This window comes from Procambarus clarkii, chromosome 39 (assembly GCF_040958095.1).
Source record: "Procambarus clarkii isolate CNS0578487 chromosome 39, FALCON_Pclarkii_2.0, whole genome shotgun sequence".
Classification (NCBI taxonomy): domain Eukaryota; kingdom Metazoa; phylum Arthropoda; class Malacostraca; order Decapoda; family Cambaridae; genus Procambarus; species Procambarus clarkii.
Window position 1 is genome coordinate 28,362,798 of NC_091188.1, and position 10,443 is coordinate 28,373,240.

A 10,443-nucleotide genomic window follows, 5' to 3' on the forward strand; every position below is an offset into this window, starting at 1 on the left:
AGGACCTCCCTTCTCCCCCATCCCCCATGCCCTCCCTTCTCCCACATGCCTTCCCGTCTCTCCCACCCCCATGCCCTCCCTTCCCCCCCTCCCCCCTAAGCCCCCCACTCTCCCCCACCCCACCTAAGTCTTCCCCTCTCCCCCACTCCCCTAAACCCTCCCCTCTTCCTCACCCACCTCAGCCCTCCCTTTTCCCCCACGCCCCCCAAGCCCTCCACCCTTTTCTCTCCCCCCAAGCCCCCCCATCTCCCCTATCCCCCACAGCCTCTCCTCCCCCCATGCTTCCCCAACCCTCCCTCTCTTACCCATCCCCTGTACCCTCCCCCCTCTTATCCACCCCCTGTACCCTCCCCCTCTTATCCACCCCCTGTACCCTCCCCCTCTCCCCCACCACCCCAAGCCCTCCCTCCTCCACCAATCCCCCCGTGCCAGGTCCCCCCAGCTCCCACTCACCCCAGATCCCAAAGGTTCCCCCCAGAAAAGAAGCAGAAGAGAGTCAGTTTCAGGGTGATGTACTCGAACATAGATGGGATCACAAGCAAGACAAGTGAACTAAGGGAAAGAGCACAAGAAGTTAACCCAGATGTAATTGGACTCACTGAAACAAAACTCTCTGGAATCATAACGAATGCCGTGTTTCCCCAGGAGTATACAGTAATAAGGAAAGAGAGGGAAGGTAGGAGAGGAGGCGGAGTGGCCCTACTCATGAGAAGGGAATGGAGTTTTAAGGAGATGGCCATCCCGGGCTGTGAGGAGTTCAGAGACTACATAGCAGGCACCATAACAATGGGAGGACCAAGAATAGTAGTAGCAGTAATATACAACCCTCCACCAAATGACAGGAGACCCAGTCAAGAGTATGAAAACAACAACAAGGCAGTTAACACTATAATTGAGAGGGCAGCCTCTGCTGCCTGTAGAAATAGATCCCACCTGCTCATCATGGGCGACTTCAATCACGGAAAGATTGACTGGGAGAACAAGGAACCGCATGGAGGCGAGGATACGTGGAGAGCCAAACTATTGGAGGTGGTGACAAGCAACTTTTTAACCCAGCATGTCGGAGAACCCACAAGGATGAGAGGCAATGACGAACCAGCGAGACTCGACCTAGTCTTCACTCTGAACGACTCCGACATAAGAGAAATCGGTTTTGAGGACCCAGTAGGGATGAGCGACCACAGTGTACTGGTGTTTGAGTACTTGATTGAAGAAGGGTTATTGAACTCGAGGAGGGATACCGAAACCAAAAGGTTAGCATACCGAAAGGGAAACTATGAGGGGATAAGAAAATTCCTAACAGATATAGCATGGGAAACAGAGCTCAGGGGAAAGACGGCCCAAGATATGATGGATTACATCACGCAGAAGTGCAAGGACGCAGCAAACAAGTTTGTCCCAGTCCAAAAGGAAAACAGAGAAATGAAGATGAGAAACCCATGGTTTAATCAAAGATGTAGGCTAGCTAAGCAGCAAAGTAAAAGGGCATGGAGAAACTATAGGAATAACAGGACACTGGAGAGCAGAGAAAGATACCAGAATGCCAGGAATGAATACGTCAGGATGAGAAGAGAGGCAGAAAGACAATACGAAAATGACATCGCAAGCAAGGCAAAGACTCAGCCTAAATTGTTGCATAGCCACATAAGGAGAAAAACAACAGTAAAGGAACAGGTTATGAGATTAAGGATAGGGGCGGAAGGATTCACTACAAATGACAAGGAAGTGTGTGAGGAATTGAATAAGAAATTCCAGGAGGTCTTCACCTTAGAGCAAGGAGAAATTCCAGAGGTAAGTGAGGGAATAGCTAACCAGGAACCACTGGAAGAGTTTGAGATTACCAGTGGGGAAGTAAGGAAGTGTTTACTAGAGTTGGACGTGACGAAGGCTATAGGCCCAGATGGAATCTCCCCTTGGGTTCTAAAGGAAGGAGCAAGAGAACTGAGCCTACCACTCTCCATAGTGTATAACAAATCACTGGCAACAGGGGAACTGCCAGATATTTGGAAAGCAGCTAACGTAGTCCCGATATACAAGAAAGGGGATAGACAGGAGGCACTGAACTACAGGCCAGTGTCCCTAACCTGCATACCATGCAAGCTGATGGAGAAGATTGTGCGAAAAAAACTAGTGGAGCATCTGGAGCGAAGGAACTTTGTAACACAGCATCAACACGGGTTCAGGGATGGCAGGTCCTGCCTCACAGGGTTACTTGAATTCTACGACCAGGCAACAAAAATAAGGCAAGAAAGAGAAGGGTGGGCAGACTGCATATTTTTGGATTGTCAGAAAGCCTTTGATACAGTGCCACACAAGAGGCTAGTGCGAAAGTTGGAGATGCAGGCTGGAGTGAGAGGGAAGGTACTCCGGTGGATAGAGGAGTACCTAAGCAACAGGAGACAACGAGTCTGTGTAAGGGGTGAGGTCTCAGATTGTCGAGACGTCACAAGTGGAGTCCCGCAGGGGTCAGTCCTTGGACCTATACTGTTTCTGGTATATGTAAATGATCTCCCAGAGGGTATAGATTCGTTCCTCTCAATGTTTGCCGACGATGCAAAAATTATGAGGAGGATTGAAACAGAGGATGATAGTAGGAGGCTACAAGATGATCTGGATAGACTGAGTGAATGGTCCAACAAATGGCTGTTGAAGTTCAACCCGAGTAAATGCAAAGTAATGAAACTAGGCAGTGGAAACAGGAGGCCAGGCACAGGATACAGAATAGGAGATGAAGTACTTAATGAAACAGACAGAGAGAAAGATCTAGGAGTTGATATCACACCAAACCTGTCTCCTGAAGCCCACATAAAGAGAATAACGTCTGCGGCATATGCGAGGCTGGCTAACATCAGAACGGCGTTCAGGAACCTGTGTAAGGAATCATTCAGAATCTTGTACACCACATATGTAAGACCAATCCTGGAGTATGCGGCCCCAGCATGGAGCCCGTACCTTGTCAAGCACAAGACGAAGCTGGAAAAAGTCCAAAGGTATGCTACTAGACTAGTCCCAGAACTAAGAGGCATGAGTTATGAGGAAAGGCTGCGGGAAATGCACCTTACGACACTGGAAGACAGAAGAGTAAGGGGGGACATGATCACAACCTACAAAATCCTCAGGGGAATCGACCGGGTAAACAAGGATGAACTATTCAACACTGGTGGGACGCGAACAAGGGGACACAGGTGGAAGCTGAGTACCCAAATGAGCCACAGAGACGTTAGAAAGAACTTTTTCAGTGTCAGAGTAGTTAGTAAATGGAATGCATTAGGAAGTGATGTGGTGGAGGATGACTCCATACACAGCTTCAAATGTAGATATGATAGAGCCCAATAGGCTCAGGAATCTGTACACCAGTTGATTGACGGTTGAGAGGCGGGACCAAAGAGCCAGAGCTCCACCCCCGCAAGCACAATTAGGTGAGTACAATTAGGTGAGTACACACACACACACACACACACACACACATTCCCAGCCAGTATAGCTCGCAACAGCTCTCTACCTTCACCGGATTCCAATTTCCTTCTATGTCAGCAGAGTCATCAAGTTGAAGAATTCGACCTAAAAATTTGTCCCGGCCGGCAATAGAGCTGAGGGTCCCTGGATTGTGAATCCCGGACGTCGACTACTCGTCCGCGAGACCCCGTCGTGTGTGGGGGGAGGGAGAGGGGGGCACAGTGAGTTGTCGTGACTGTGGTGGAGTGTGGCAAGGAAGTGGCCCGGTGGTCCCGTGTCCCATTGTACATTATCTAACCTTATACATATTTCATGCACAGTACACTGGCAGCCTTGGAGTTGCTACTTCTCTTCTCACACTGTCTCCTGACCTCCAGTACTGTCTCCTGGCCTCCAGTACTGTCTCCTGGCCTCCAGTACTGTGTCCTGGCCTCCAGTATTGTCTCCTGGCCTCTAGGACTGTCTCCTGGCCTCTAGTACTGTCTCCTGGCCTCCAGTATTGTCTCCTGGCCTCCAGTACTGTCCCCTGGCCTCCAGCACTGTCTCCTGGCCTCCAGTATTGTCTCCTGGCCTCCAGTACTGTCTCCTGGCCTCCAGTATTGTCTCTTGGTCTCCAGTACTGTCTCCTGGCCTCCAGTATTGTCTCCTAGCCTCCAGCACTGTCTCCTGGCCTCCAGTACTGTCTCCTGGCCTCCAGTACTGTCTCCTGACCTCCAGTACTGTTTCCTGGCCTCCAGTACTGTCTCCTGGCGTCCGGTATTGTCTCCTGGCCTCTAGGACTGTCTCCTGGCCTCCAGTACTGTCTCCTGGCCTCTATGAACCATGGCATTAAAAATAGTCCAATGTGTTTTTCAGCAGCAACTGGTTTCATTTCAAGATGTTGGAATATTATCGAAGATGTCTTTTTCAAATCAGAATGTCTTACCCAACAATTCTTTGTCTGAATATGTATAAATCGCTTTTCCAGTCCAAAAGCTTTTCCAGTCAAATAGTTTTCCCCGTCCAAAAGCTTTTCCCAGTCCAATAGCTTTTCCAGTCCAATAGTTTTCTCAGTCCAAAAGCTTTTCCATTGTGAAGTAACAAAGTTTGTTTCCTAATTTGGAGGCTATTTCTGTACAATGTTTATTCCAAAATACCGAGATTGTTCCAGTTTCGTTCCAGTTATATTCCATTTGGCTGGAAACATAGAGAGTTCTGATCATACTTTACGATACAGTCGGTCACCGGGTCTGTATTTCTTTGTCACTCTTTGTATTGTTCTCTGTGTTTCTCCGGTTTTTCTATATCACTTTCTTTGGCCTTTGGTATCACTTTCTATGTCTCTTGAGTGTGAGTGTGAATCTATATTGGTCTGTGTGTGTGTCTCACTCTTACTCTGTCTCTCTCTCTCTCTCTCCCTTTCTCCTACTCTCTCTTTTTCTCCCTCTTTCCCTCTTTCTCCCTCTCTCTTTTTTCTCTCACTCTCTTTCTCCCTCCCTATTTCTCCTCTCTCTCTCTCTCTCTCTCTCTCTCTCTCTCTCTCTCTCTCTCTCTCTCTCTCTCTCTCTGTCTCTCTCTCTCTCTCTCTCTCTCTCTCTCTCTCTCTCTCTCTCTCTCTCTCTCTCTCTCTCTCTCTCTCTCTCTCTCTCTCTCTCTCTCTCTCTTGCTAACACACACGCATACCCAAGTTATCAATAAAAATATTGGTCAATAATAGAGTTATAACCAGTAATTATAGAGTATGGACAACAAAACTATTATAGAGATTCCTTTGACATAACATTGCATTCCAAGAATTGCTGAAAATTTGCATGAAATACAACGAAAGGCTAAAAAAGCAAATATCAAGAAATGATATGAATAACTTAGCAACAACAAATTATTCAGTGATTAAAATGACAAAATGGACAACAATATTTTTTAATGTATCATAAATTCATAAGATCACCAAGAGCCTAAATGTTACCATATCAGCCATTCTGATTAATCAATTATAATAAAGATATGTAATTAAAGGTCAAATTAACCCAATTGGGGTTAAGAGTATCCAGTAACCTCCTTTTATCTTTTATGGTTAAGAGAGATGAACCGACAAAAGCATTTTAACTTTGATGGAACTGCTAAATAAACATCTGTCGTACAGTTGTTATATAAAAAGAGATTATTCTTGGCATTGTCATCTGCTGTTTTATATAATTTAGGTTGGGAAAACGTTTAAAGAAAACAGAAAAAACAATTTTGTCCTGATTTTTTGTTTATCTACCACTGCAAGGTAATGCAAAGGTGAGTATGAAGATTATAAATTATATTAATAATATGTATACCAATAAAAATGTAATAATAAAATAAAAATAAAAATTTAATAATAAAAATATAGATAAAATAAAAATAAAAATACTAAAAATAAAATAATAAAAATTAAATTAAAAATGATGAAAATACAATAATATTAATGGAAATAATATATATTGATAAAAAAAAACTTCAAATTTTTACAATATCATTTAAAATTACCAGTCAACCGAAAGCAGCAAAAGAACAAGCTAAACACCATTAAAAATTCCACTCTAACTCACCCTGGACTACAGTTACGAACAGGTAAAAAAAAATAAACGCCCTCACGAACGACCAGTCCACGGATGCCCTTTCAGTCCATTACGTCTCCTCACGAACGCCTTACCTACCGTACTCCGTGAATCTACTTCGTCCCCACGAACGCCCAATGCTCATTGTATCCACCTCATCTCCATGAACGGGAGTTTCATGCCCCATGAACCCCCATACGCAAGATACTTCGTGAATCCATCGCAGGATCGCGAGCGGCTTATTATCGGATCCTTCATGAATCCACTCCTATCCTGTGAGAACGGATCCAGATGGCCTTCAGGAAGAGTCGTGGCCATAGTCTTTATTGTGTATGAAAACACACAGTAAAAATATATACCGTTCTTGAGACAATAACAAGCATTACAGGGAGACAAAGCAGAGGGGAGACGCCAGAGGGGAGAGGGAGAGAGGATAGAAGAGGGAGAGAGAGAGAGAGAGAGAGAGAGAGAGAGGAGAAGCAAGTGAGAGAAGCGGAGGTTGGAGAAGAGTGGTGAGTGAGAGAGGAGGTAGAGAAAGCGATAGTAAATGGAAAGACGAATGAAAGAACGAGGAGAGAAGTTTAGATTATCAGGATTATGTTGGTGATGAAGACATGCGGCAAGTAGAGGGAGAGGGAGGGAAGGAGAGAGAGAGGGAGGGAGAGGTGAGAAGAGTAGGAATATTTACTCAGGTCGTTTTCATTCACAACACCCGCACCACCAAGATATAGAGAGGTGTGCAATCGCCATCGTCGCATGTTTTAAAGTGCTTAGTGTATGTGGCCCATGTTGTCAGGTGTTGTGTGTGTGTGTGTGTGTGACGTTTGGTGGTGGAGGTGTAATGTACTTGGCATCCGGAGTGTATGGCTTTAGTGTTTGGTCACGGTGTTTAGCAACTGTTTCTTCAATTGTCTGATGATTGAAAAAAATAAATGGTTAAATACATGCTGTTTGCTCATAGATGTTTGGTGTGAATTGTTTGGTGTCTGATGTTTGCTATATTTGAAGTTTAGTGTATTCTATTTTACGTGTGGGGATTTATTTCCCAATGATTGGCTAGTGGGTGTGTAAGTGTTCATTCGTGTTCATTGAAAACTACAGGTGTTTTCAAGAAGACTTAAATACGGTGCACATACTGATGAAAGGGGCTTCCTTTGTACATGTACAAAGGAAGCCCCTTTCATCAGTCCACAAGGAGACATGTATTTACAAATAGACGGAGTAGCAATGGGCTCCCCCTTAGGAGTTTTATTTGCTAATTTTTATATGGGAACCATCGAAGATAGGGTCTTCAGTAGCAGACAAAAACCAACTGTATACTGCCGTTATGTAGATGACATATTCGTAATAGTAAAAGACTCAGATGAACTAATTGACCTAAAAAGACACCTAGAGAGAGAGTCAGTACTCCGATTTACACATGAAAATATTGAAAATATCAGTCTGCCATTCTTGGATGTACTAATAACAAAAACAGGAACCTCTTTAAGCACCAACATATATACCAAGCCCACCAACATAGGATTATGCCTGAACGGTAGAAGTGAGTGCCCCCAAAGATACAAAGCCAGTGTTCTCAATGCTTATATTCGTCGAGCGCTTACCCACTGCTCTGAATGGAGCAACGTGAGTAGAGAGTTTGAAAGAGTAACTCAGGTATTGGTGAACAACGGATATAGCAACGCGGAAATAAACGCTGCTATAAGAAGACACTTGGACCGTTGGTATAATTCAGAACCTAGAACAGAAACCACAACACCCCCAATAAAATTATATTACAAATCAACCATGCACAGTGAACATATAAAAGAGGAAAGAATAATGAAAGAAATAATCCGTAAAGGAGTAAAAAGCACTACTCCTAACCAAAACCTAAACCTGATAATATTCTACAAAACCAAGAAGACTTCCGAACTCCTTATCAAAAACAGCCCGAAGCCGACGGAGAACCCTCTACAGCAGTCAAGCGTTGTATACATGTACACTTGCCCCCACGAAGGATGTAATCTTCAATATAAGTACATAGGTATGACGTCGACCAAGCTGACGAGGCGTTTGACATGCCATCTTCAATCTGGTGCCCCTAGGAATCACATGAGACAAGCCCATGACATTACTCTAACAAGAGAAATGTTGAACAAGAATACTTGCATAATAGACAAAACCCAAGATTCAAGAAGATTACAAATTCTTGAGGCAATTCACATAAGAATAGAGCGACCTACCATGAACACCCAAATCACGGAACTATTTACTCTACCCACCATGAGAGTAAGGACAAGACAAGAACATATCGATGCCAACACAGAAGACAATGTCCAACATAACAGGCCAATTACACTGGATTAATCTTTGTGTTTAGATAGGAGATGCCTCGTATGGGCCAATAAGCCTTCTGCAGCCCCTATGTTTATCCCTTATGTATCCCCCCATGTTTTCACCTTCATTGTATTATCACCTGACCTAATGCGGGTATAAAATCAACTAGTATTGTAAGATCTGTTCACTTGAGAATGAACCATGGAGGTTCGAAACGTCGTGCAAATTATACAAATAAGTGTAATACACTCTATAGTAAATCACTTCTTTTCTTCACCTTAAAAGTACGAAAATGAGTTTTGGAGAACTCCTATTTCAATTAAGCCCTGATGCTAAGAAAATAGTTAGAGGGATAGAAGCCCTAAACCAGAAAATAATAAATACAGAATATGCGGTCATATTCAATGAAACATATATATATATATATATATATATATATATATATATATATATATATATATACACAATCACACAATTACATGAACAGTTAATATGGAACTCAAGACAAAAGACTAAGATTCAACAACCTTCAGGAGTCAAGATACGACCACATTCCAAACACTATACAACAACATACGTCAGACCAGTGCTAGAGTATGCAGTGCCAAAATGGCATCTCCAACACAAAGGACACAAAGCAAAAAATTAAGAAGCTTCTGAGTTCACTACTTTCAGTACTTTGACGGAGTTGAGCTTCAGGATTAAACTAAACTGAACCTAATGACATTGAAAGAAAGTAGAAAATAGAGAAAGTAGAAATATAGTCCCTTAATAGATCAATAGGTTGTGAAGTGACGCAGATTGACGAGTAGTTGTCACCAATCATTTAACTACCGACAGTTGGTAAGGCGAATCCAAGGAGCTGAAGCTCGCTTTTGCGATTTTTTTTTAAAGATTAGAACCATCACACGTAAATCCAAACCCATACACGTGTGGCACTGCTAGAGTGAAGAAAATTCCAACATTTAGAATGAACAAGACAGGAAATCCCTGAGGAGCAGAGGGACAAGTGGAGCTGATGAGTGTAATGGTCAGTAACCAAACTCGCCTTACAGGGACCCTGGTTCGAGGCGCGAGCAACAGCTGAGCCTTTTCTTGGCATACTCTAACGCAATTAGTAATTTTTTGTATTATTCTTGTCGTGTTTTTTTTATGTATTTGTTGATGTTAATTCTACTGGTATTTCGGTATATGTTGTAACGGGGGGTGGGGGAAATAGCTCTATCTTGTCCATTATTCCACCCCCCAGTTAACTAACGAGGCCGGGGGAAACAGCTCTCTCTAGTCCGTTATCCCGTCCCCAGTTAGCTAACTATTCTAGAGCACTCCCAGAGTTCCTAAGGCAACCTCTCTCGTTCAACACCTTGTAACCTAGGTATTCGACTACCTAGGTGCTAAGACTACAAGGCGCCGTAACCTGATCAGTTACCCGAAACTCTAGAGAGAACTCTAGAATACAGAATCACTGCCACAAACGTATAAGTGAAAACGAAAGGAAAGAAATGAATAGTGAAGTAATTAGTGAGGGTTTGGGGTGAGAGGCAGAGAGGTGGGAGGAGCGAGAAGGGTCATTAGTTGAAAGTGAGAGTTTAGAGAAGGGTGGAGGGAGAGGTGTAGATAGGTAGAAGTAGAAGAGTAGATAGTAGAAGTAGAAGAGTAGATAGTAGAAGACGAAATGCTGCCACCATCCATTCTAGACTATTACATACAAGACAAGGAATGGAACTTGTCTGTATCAAAATGTTCTCAAAAGATGTTATTACCATGTATCAACTCCAAACATGTACTCATTTATATCATGAACCCAGTAACCACAGAGGCTTTCTCAAATCCTCAACTCAAAGCTCTAGGGAACAAAGTTAAACACAATTTAAATAATAAATTCATAATTATATTTCACATGAAGTATCATAATTTAGCAATTCAATTAAAAATGTTCCAGTTTAATATGCAAAGCGAGTCATCATCCAAGAATTCGAGAACCCTACAACTTGACTGCCCCTGATCATCACACAACATATGTAAACACGACCAAGTCACCTTAATGTTCACTCACCGAGGACTGAGTCTAAGTTGAATAGAGAGGGGGGGGGGGTCTGTAGTT